Source organism: Nannospalax galili, unplaced genomic scaffold, assembly GCF_000622305.1.
Source record: "Nannospalax galili isolate Female #2095 unplaced genomic scaffold, S.galili_v1.0 scaffold372, whole genome shotgun sequence".
In the NCBI taxonomy this organism is placed as follows: domain Eukaryota; kingdom Metazoa; phylum Chordata; class Mammalia; order Rodentia; family Spalacidae; genus Nannospalax; species Nannospalax galili.
Genome location: NW_008332089.1, coordinates 1,709,459 through 1,719,320, shown reverse-complemented (window position 1 = coordinate 1,719,320; position 9,862 = coordinate 1,709,459). Strand labels below are relative to the sequence as shown.

The following is a 9,862-nucleotide window of genomic DNA, read 5'->3' as shown; positions in this document are numbered from 1 at the left end:
TGGCATATAACCACAGAACTCATCATAATGTAGAGATACCTGTACATCCATGTTGTTGCTGCTCTCTTCACAATAGCTAAGAAATTGAAGCAACCTAAATTTCCCTCAACTGATGAATGGATAATGAAAATGTGGTTCATATACACAATAGAGTTCTACTCAGCAGTAAGAAAAGATAAAATCATGAAACGTGCAGGTAAATGGATAGAACTAGAAACTGTTATACTAAGTAACACAGACTCAGAAAAAGAAAACAACGTATGTTCGCCCTCATATGTGGATCATAGCACCAAATCCTGATAAGTGATTATGTATCCAGACATAACTACAGGAACTAGGATAATGGAAAGGAACCAGGGAGGTAAAGGAAAAGAAAGAACCTGAAAGAGAAGAACAGTAGGAAACAGGTGTTAATAAGGGAGATATGGATAAAAATGGGGTTACTTTAGTGGGAGGAAGGTGGGAAGGTTATACAAGGAACCTAGGGGATAAAGGGTAAGAAGGATCTCAAGAAAGGTGGGACCATAGGAGAAGGATATTATTAAGGGAGAAATGGGGAAAATGGGTGGTACTTTAAATGGGTAAACCATGGTGGAAGTGTTAGAAAATGTGAGAGATAAATAATGCCTAGCTGATTTTAATAAAACAGAGGGAACCATATTAGTCCAGCAACCTACTGACAAATTATACATACAACTAGTTCAAGGAATATAATATATATCTAGGCAAGGTTTATCTGAGAGCATTTGGTCTTTTCCCAAGCTTTATCTACATGGCACATGGTAATTAAAAATACCAGACTAGTGGAACTAACCTTCTTGGGTGTTTAACAGCCATACTCTGAGTCCTATACTAATTTGAACAGAGGGATATAAAGGACAGTTTTTGCTCCTTTCCCTCCTAGGTCGACTAATTTCCAGGGGACTATGAGCATCTCTGAATATGTCATGAAGGGTCTGTAACTGTGGTGAGTCACCTGTCCTCTTGATCAAGGAAGCCGTGGAGACCCCACCAGATGGACTTGAACCAGTGTCCAGTCTACAAAGAGGAAGGTCAACACAGAGGAAACATTTCTTCCATGCTTCCAAGTGAAGCCAGCCATGGTTGAGTAGAACCTTTGACTTATCTTCACATAGACACAACTGGTAAAATAAAGAATCCAGGGGCTCCTCCAAAGCCCGTGTTACCCCTGAGGAACAGATCCTCAAATGACTTTAAGAGTAAAAATAAATTGGTTAATCTGGGCCAATTGTAGGATCTTAAACACCCAAAAGGAAAGTATAACCAAAGATTAATGGGGTCAATATAATTTTTAAGAGTCTATATGTATAGTTAAAGGCTGCATAGCAAAAAACAATGCCAGATAGGAGATACCTTCCTTTGAGTTATTGGCCAGGGTGGCCAAGAGGACTCCCAGACAGTAACCCAGCATAGAACTGGGAAGATGAACAGCAGACCCCAATCTTATCTAAAGGAATATTCACAACTGATTGCTGTTGGATGAAGAAGAGCTGATCTTCCTAAAATAAGGATCTCTAGATAGGCTGACCAGATTCAGCAGACAAGCACTGGGGAATGGCTGGGGGTGCTGACAACACAGTGGACTGTAACACAGGAATGACAGAGTATATGGGCTCCAGTGTGTATGGGGGGGGCTATAGGAAGGTACCATTTGGGAAGTGGGTATATAGATGAATAAGATTGTGTGGAATGTTCTGTATGATATACACACACAAAAAAACCCATTTTTTAAAAAGACATATTTGAGGAAGCATAAAATTTTACTTCATGTTAATTAGTAGAGGTTACCTGGTGACTTTATAGCCATAATCAGGTGCCAAGGATCCGAGTATGATCCGAGCCACTGACTGTGACTAGTAGTAATCAGATACATAGAGATTAAAGACACATATACAAACATCTAAGCATTAGTAGCATTAAAAATGTAGAAGACAGCATATTTTAAAATGAAATGGAGATCTTCTTTAAAGGGTAAAAACTCATTCAATTTTATGTTTTATAGGGTTTATATTGAGTTTAATGCTGTATAACTGTATTAATTCAACTGTGAACCTGAAAATTTACAGCCACTTTTGAAAGAGATGGATCCTTGCTCTGGAAATTGTTACTGAATATGTTAAAGCTGTAATGAAATGTTTCTTCTAATCATGTGGTTATTAAATAAAAAAATAAAATAAATAAAATGTCACAGATAATTGTGCTTTTCCAGATTATTTTATAATTCTAAGCAGTGGGCTCAGGAATTGCTGTAGGAGTCATGACTGGATATTTTCAGTATTCCACTTCCTAAGTGATGCGCTGACGTGGAAAGTGCCGGCTCCCTCCAATTTGAATGTTCTGATAGAAGTCGTTTACCTCCTTGTGCCCCTTACCTTTCAGGGTACCTTGTTGCCTGTCGCATTCCTCATGGGGATGAAATGTTGCGTTCGACAGGCTGAGACAAGGTAGAAATTGTACTGCTTTTGTCCAAAGGTCATTGGAAAGTTTAAAGATCCATGTATGTAAGTACTGCGATCTTTAAAAAGTTATAAACCATAAATTCCAGAGTCTCTGCGTACAATCTCTTCATGTTTCTGAAGTTAATATCAAAGCAATGCAGGGTGCACCCTGTGATTTTAACCAGCACGTCCAAAACAGCCCTGTTGTCAGTCTAAACAGTTCTGCTGATTAGATTTCATAAACTTTAACAAAGATTACCAAATCTGAAAACTAACATGGTGATTCTTAAAGAATATAGATTATAACATTAAGCCTTAAACTAGTTACCTTAAAATCAGAAAATTTATAGAACCAGAAAGGCAGTTATCACTAAATAAACCTTAAAGTGAATTTTTGTCATCCCTAATGAACCAAGGGGTGAGCGATTTGGAAGTGCTCTGAGTCACAGCAGTCCACTCATGGCAGTGGTAGAAGGTTAATAAGGACCTCGTTGTTTATCTCTTTTAAAACTTTGGCTGGAGTATGAATGTTCTAGTCATCTGCATTTTTTAAAATTATTTAATAACCACATACTTATAGAAGAAGCATTTCATGACAACAGCATTGACATATTCATTAGCAATTTCCTGAGCTAAGATGCATCTCTTTAAAAAGTGGCTGTAAACTTTTAGGTTTGCAGTTGAATTATTACAGTTAAACAATAGTGTGCTCAGGATAAACCCTCTAAGACATAAAATCAAATGAGCAAGGACAAGGTGCTCACTTTGGCTGCCTTGCTCCTTAACCGGTCCCACAGCGATGTCCGCTGTCTGCTGGGCCATGTCAGTCAGGGAGGACGGCCCTCCTGTCCCCTCATCATCGCAGCCTGAACCCCCAGGCCAAGCGCTTGCTGTCAGAACACTACTGCGTGCAGACCCAGCAGACTGGCACCATCCGCTTCGTCGGGTATGTCATTGACGGAGCCACTGCGCTTTGGTGCGCTGCAGGAGCTGGACACCTTGAGGTCACTGAACTTCTTGTCAGCCATGGAGCCGACGTGAACCATTCCACAGTAACTAACTCGACCCCCCTACGGGCAGCATGCTTTGATGGCAGACTGGACATTGTGAAATATTTGGTGGAAAATAATGCCAACATCAGCATTGCCAACAAGTACGACAACCCTGCCTGATGATTGCCGCATGTAAGGGGCGCACTGAGGGTCAGGTACCTCTTAGAACAGCGTGCTGACCCCAGTGCTAAAGCACACTGTGGAGACACAGCCTTGCACTTTGCAGCTGAAGCTGGGCACATCGTCGTCAAGAGCTGATAAAATGGCGAGCCGCCCTGGCCATGGGATGACACCATTGAAGGTAGCTGCCGAGAGCTGCAAGGCTGATGTTGTTGAATTGTTGCTTTCTCATGCTGATTGTGTTCGCAGAATTCGGATTGAAGCCGTGGAACTCTTGGGTGCCTCCTTTGCAAATGACCGTGAGAACTATGACATCATGAAGACATACCACTGTATTTGGCCATGTTGGAGAGGTTTCAAGATGGTGATAAAGTTCTTGAAAAGGAGGTCCTTCCACCCACCCATGCTTACGGGAACAGACCTGAAAGTAGAAATCCTCGGGAACTGAGGTCCATTCGGCAGGACAGAGATGCGCTTCACACGGAGGGCCTCATAGTTCCAGAACGGATTTTAGGTGCTGACAGTATTGATGTTTCCCACCCCATCCTTTACGGAGGGGCTGTTTATGCAGATAGCATGGAATTTGAACAGTGTATCAAGCTGTGGCTTCACGCCCTGCACCTCAGGCAGAAAGGTAATAGGAACATCCACAAGGATCTTCTGCGCTTTGCAAGTTTCCTCGCAGATGATACACTTGAAGGAAACTGTGAAGGCCCCTGACATAGAGTGCGTTTTGAGAAGCAGGGTCTTAGAAACAGAGCAGAGCATGAACAGCGTGAAGAACGTCGCAGATGCTGACGTCCACAGCGCCACGGACAACGATGAATGCAATCTCCACACCCTTCTGTGTTTGGTGTGCATCTCCACCAAAACACGGTGCCGCGAAGATCAGTGTCAAATTAACAAGCACATCTACAACCTGATTCGTCTTGACCCCAGAACTCAGGAAGGCTTCGCCTTGCTACATCTTGCTGTCAACTCGAATACCCCAGTGGACGATTTCCGCACCAATGATGTCTGCAGCTTTCCAAATGCACTTGTCACAAAGCTCCTGCTGGACTGTGGTGCTGAGGTGAACGCTGTTCAGTACAACAGGCCCATCAGTGACTTCCTGACCACTCCATCATCATCAGCCTCGTGGAAGCTGGCGCTCACACTGATATGACCAACAAGCAGAATAAGACTCCGCTAGACAGAAGTACAGCGGGGGTATCTGAAATACTACTTAAAACTCAAATGAAGATGAGTCTCAAGTGCCTGGCTGCCCGGGCAGTTCGGGCTAATGACATTAACTACCAAGACCAGATCCTCAGAACTCTCAAAGAGTTTGTTGGATTTCGTTAAGTGACTGGATATGTAAAATAGTTTAATGTGGTGCTAAAACATAAAGGACTTTAATCACAGACAATAGAACTACGTGTTCATAAATTCTTCCCATTGTCCTTTCCACCCAGGCTTCCTTAGTTCTGTTTTGGCCATCTTGCCTCAGATAGGAATTGATTTCAGCACACTAAACAAAGCGACGTTGTTTAGGTGTAACAACTGTAAGGTGTTTGGACATTAGTTTCTTTTTCTTCCTTTTTAGGGACAAATGTAAGGTATTGTATAAAGGGGGCATTTGTGATTTAAAGTTGATGATGTTTTAAGCAGCTGCCTATAAAAGTATTTCTGTTATGCTGATGCCAGCATGTTATCCATGCAGCAGTTTCAAGGATTTCATGAAGAAGAAACTAAAGAGGAACCTTAAAAGGCACGGGAGGTGCAGGTGCTTTGCCAAGTTGCTGTGGGTGGGTCTCCCATGCATTTGGAGTGTACAGTTCCATTTTAATATCAGGAGAACCTGAAACACTTCACCGCTGATTAGTAATTTGAAAAAGGATGTGCACACATTTATAAAGCTTAATCCATCGAAATTGTTGCATTATGCTGGGTAGTGTCTCCTAAGTGGTAGTCTTAAACCAACCTTTCAGAGTATTGCTAGACTCTGCCTTTAGGCTTGAATTCTTCCAAAGTCTCTTTTAATGATGTGTCTAAATTGCAATCATCTGCATTTGATTTGGTTCTCAGGCCAAATAATGAGTGCTGTGTTTTCTTAAAAACTGAAGACTGCTTTTCCAGAGGGCCTGTCTTTCTTTCTCCTTAGTTAGATGTAAGATGAAAAGGAACAAGGACATTTTTTATGTGTTTTTACTTAGTCCATTGTAAGGCATAGGTAAACCAGGAATATGGCATAGGAAATTAAGTATTTGATGAGGAAAGTGATTCTCAATGCCACACGAAAGGTGTTTCTCATAGCTGCAAGTTTTCTACCACAGAATGTGGTACCCAGGTCTTTATATCTTTTGCTTTCTTTTAACAGCACCATTTCAGCTATCAGACTGAAAGTGCATTCTGTGATTATCACTCTGGCAGTCCAGAATCAAGTATAAGCAACACACCTGCTTCTACTGATGCTGAAAAAGATGGAAAGTAAAATTAGTTGCACCTGTCATTTTTCTCTGGCGCTAAATGAATGCTTTAACCACCTTTAGTGCATGGTACTGTAAGTGAAGACCTGCAGCTGCTTTTCTCCTTTAGTGAAAAGCATTACAGCAATGCAACGTCAGATATAAACTTTAAACCACCTGTAAGATCTCGGTGAACATTTTACACATGAATATTACTTTGTAAAATACATGAGAAAGGTTGCAGTCAGGTCAGTATGAAGGGACCACGCCAAAATCAGCACCTAGGGCCTTAAATAGAGACGCCCACAAAGTGAAATACTGGCAAGGGTAGGAGAGATTTGAAAACGTTCCTCCTCCAAGGATGAAGCAAGTTGCTGCTTTGTGTGTTTTCTTGCTTCTGTTAGGAATGTTTTGATGGTGAATTCTTCCATGGTAATAGATTTCTGATTTCCTAACTTGAGAGTTTACAAGGAAGGTTTTTAGGATGACTTAAATGAGGAGTTATTGGAATGATCCCTAATTTGGAAACCACTGACCTTGACCCTTCTGGTGTGAATCGAGGGAATACTGCAATCTTGCTCTGGCAGCTCTCAGTGGCCTGGGAGAGAAAATGCTCTTCTCAAGGTGACTCATGCGTCTTCCACGGCGCAGTCAGGCCTTTCCTTTGCAGACTGTGAGGCCTGCATGTGGACAGTCTGAGGGTTAGTTGTGATACTTGGTATTCAATTGGTTCCATTTTTAATGTATATGAGTTTTAAACACCAAAACTTAAAAGTACCAGACAGTGTTGCATGTTGTGAAAATACATTTCTTTCCTATCACTACCCAGGACCAACACTGTTTTAGACATTATTTATGAAATGAGGATAATGATTCTGTGTACATATTCAGACATCAAAATTTAAAGACAGTTTTTGAAGAAGGGAAGGCTGGATACTGGAAGAGTAAACTAATGCTGATTTAAAAGCTGACGGTTGGAGAAAAAGCTTGAAGACAACAGAATTAACTGAACAGTTCTCATGGTGACTTGATTTTGTTTCAACTGGAGCAGTACGTTGTGCAGTCTCTCGAAGGATCTACTCCTGTCTCTGTAATATTCAAATACGCCGTATGAAACACTTGTATAAAACTGTTCTTGAAACAAGTGATCCACATCCCTGGTTTTTACATTGTTTTTGGTAGAATTCTTTTAAAATATGCTCAGCCAAACCATAAACTTTTTAAAAAGGAAAATAAACAGGTGTGACAGGTGAGAGCTCCACAGCCTAGCTCCCTGGGTGACTGTCTTCCTGTGCAGCCCTTTGTCACTGATGTTTCTTAGGGTAGAATTATGCTTTGAACTATAGCTCTTCCTTGATAGCATTAGAGGTTTTCCCAGAATACTTCTCTGTCATATTAAATTCTCACATAAATCTGGATGAACTGGGAATGCAGGAGGATGCTCTTATTTGCAAATCATGAAACTGAAGTGGATTTTCTTTTACTAGAGTTGGTGGAATTGAACTTGAGTTTCAGTGACTAACTTAAGGCTGGGCAGCAACCCATCCCCTCACTTGGTGAAGGGGAATTGACTTGACACCATAGCTTCTTACAGTCCGCCCTGAATTGCTCTCACAGCCCAACCATCCTAAGGTTCTCTGCTGTGGGGACTTCAAACACACAAACCAAAAAGCGGACCATCTGCAAGCTTTGGTTTTGCTAGTTTCTGAGGAGGGCTTTAAGTTTATTATTAGTAATTGATTAATGGTAATTGTGAGGACTTAGGTATGAAAGTGTTGTTTGAAGTAAAATAGGATTGGGGAGCAACAATTCCCTAAATGTCAACACTGTATTTGACAAATGTTTCTGAAAATTAACAGTTCCAGAGAGCAATTCTCTGTTAACAGTTTTGGATAATTCAAGTGGAAGAACTTCCTTGTTGGAATATGGCAGCCTGAGTGAGTTTTCAGACCTTAGGTTACAGCTCGCTGGTTTAGGAGCAGCAGTGGCCGCACTAGTGAGAAGGTGAAATGAGACTAAAGGCCTCGTTAGGCAGAGTTGATGTAAAAGTCTGAAGTGTTCTCTTTCAGGTAGCCAGATGTGGGTGCACAGGCGGGTCTGCTGTTCCCCTCACTGACTACATTTACTGTAATAAGTAATCTACACTTCTACCTTATGCACTGTGAAATGATTTCAGTCCAGATCCTGAGCTGTACTCATTCCTGCTTTGAAAACACACAGCTCTGTTCTGGAGATCATCTCTTGAAAGCCACTCTGTCGGGCTTTCCTAGATGTTTCTGGCAGACATGCCCAAACCTTCAGATGGGCTGGGGTGCACAGCATCCCCCTTCCCAACTACACTACACTGACAGTGGTGATACATTAATTTTTACAACTGTAAAGTAAATATCTCTAGTCCTAGATCTGTGGAGTGTACCTTTGTGTTAATGTGTAGGGAAGGGACAGTGGCTTGATGGTTGTTGGAGTATATCTTTGATGTGTGTGCAGGGGTGAATATTGCCGAATTGTTGACAGCTTTCCATTAGGGATGAGTCGTGGGATGGATGACCTCATCAGAACAATGAAGGAACAAGATGCAAGCTTGCCAAGGGAGAAGCAAACAGGTTTCCTGTCTGTTTTTATCAGGTGTTGTAAAATGTATGCATGGCTTTCTGTTGTTGCTCAGTAATTGGCAGAGGAGAAAAGAGGAGGGGAAACCCCTCAGCTTTCTTAACCAGTTTTGTCAGACACACACAGCTGGGGAGTAAAATCTGGCCTTAACCTTGTGGCAAAATCCTGCCCTTTGTAATACTCACCCCACTCTGCAGTCCTCCCCGACAGAGCTACATGCTGTATTCTAGTAATTCACTGTGCTTTATAATAAGCCAACGATGTCATTCTATCGTGCACCTTTGTCAAATCATTGGTGTGACTTTAATAAACATAGTAACTTTGCTGACTGCACCAGAGGTCAATCAGTGACTTATATATTACATGATGTCTTCTGTTTGAGTTTGACATGTACAATCATTTTTTATTTCATGATCATTGACAGTCCTAATAACTCAGCTAATTTGAAACTAACAAACTTGCTGTGTAAAAGGAAAAATGTGCTCAGTAAATGTTTGAAACAAAAAAAGATCTCAATTTCATTATTAAAATACAGTTTCATACAGAAAAACTCACTCTTAATGCAATTGACATTAAGATGTTTGTACATGTGTTTCTAATCTCTATATACCTGATTATTACTAGTCACAGTCAGTTACTTTCTGAGCTCCTTGGCATCTGAACATGGATATAAGGTCATCAGGAAGATTTCAATGGTAATGTTTTTCACATCTACTAGTTATTGAGGAGCAAATTTTTATGCTTTGAAGAATTATTTTTTAATCATTTTTTAAAATTTTTAACAACTACATGATTAGAAGAAGCATTTCACTACAGCTTTAACATATTCAGTAACACACTCCAGAGCACGAGTACATCTCTTTCACAAGTGGGTGCAAGTTTCTAGGCTCACAGTTGAGTGAATACAGTTATACAATATTGAACTCAGTATGAGCCCTGCAAGACATAAAATTGAATGAGTTTTTTAACATTTATAAAAGATCTCCATTTCATTTTAGAATATATTGTTCCTTGCAGAAAGGCTCATTGTTTCTGCTACTAACACTGAGATGTTGGCGCATGCATTGCTAATATGTGTATATTCGATTATTACTAGTAATAATCGGTTGCACTTGGATCCTTGGCACCTGTGTATGTCTATAAAGTCATTGGGTAGATTTCAATGGTAATGTTT

The 9,862-nt window shown here is 40.8% G+C and overlaps 1 protein-coding gene and 1 pseudogene across 1 annotated transcript in view; both read left to right on the top strand.

Moving 5' to 3' along the window:
* The window catches only part of Pacrg (parkin coregulated), a 546,372-nt gene that overhangs the window by 296,590 nt on the left and 239,920 nt on the right, over window positions 1-9,862 (top strand). The window lies entirely within an intron of this gene.
* LOC103729220 lies at window positions 3,201-4,975 on the top strand (annotated as a pseudogene).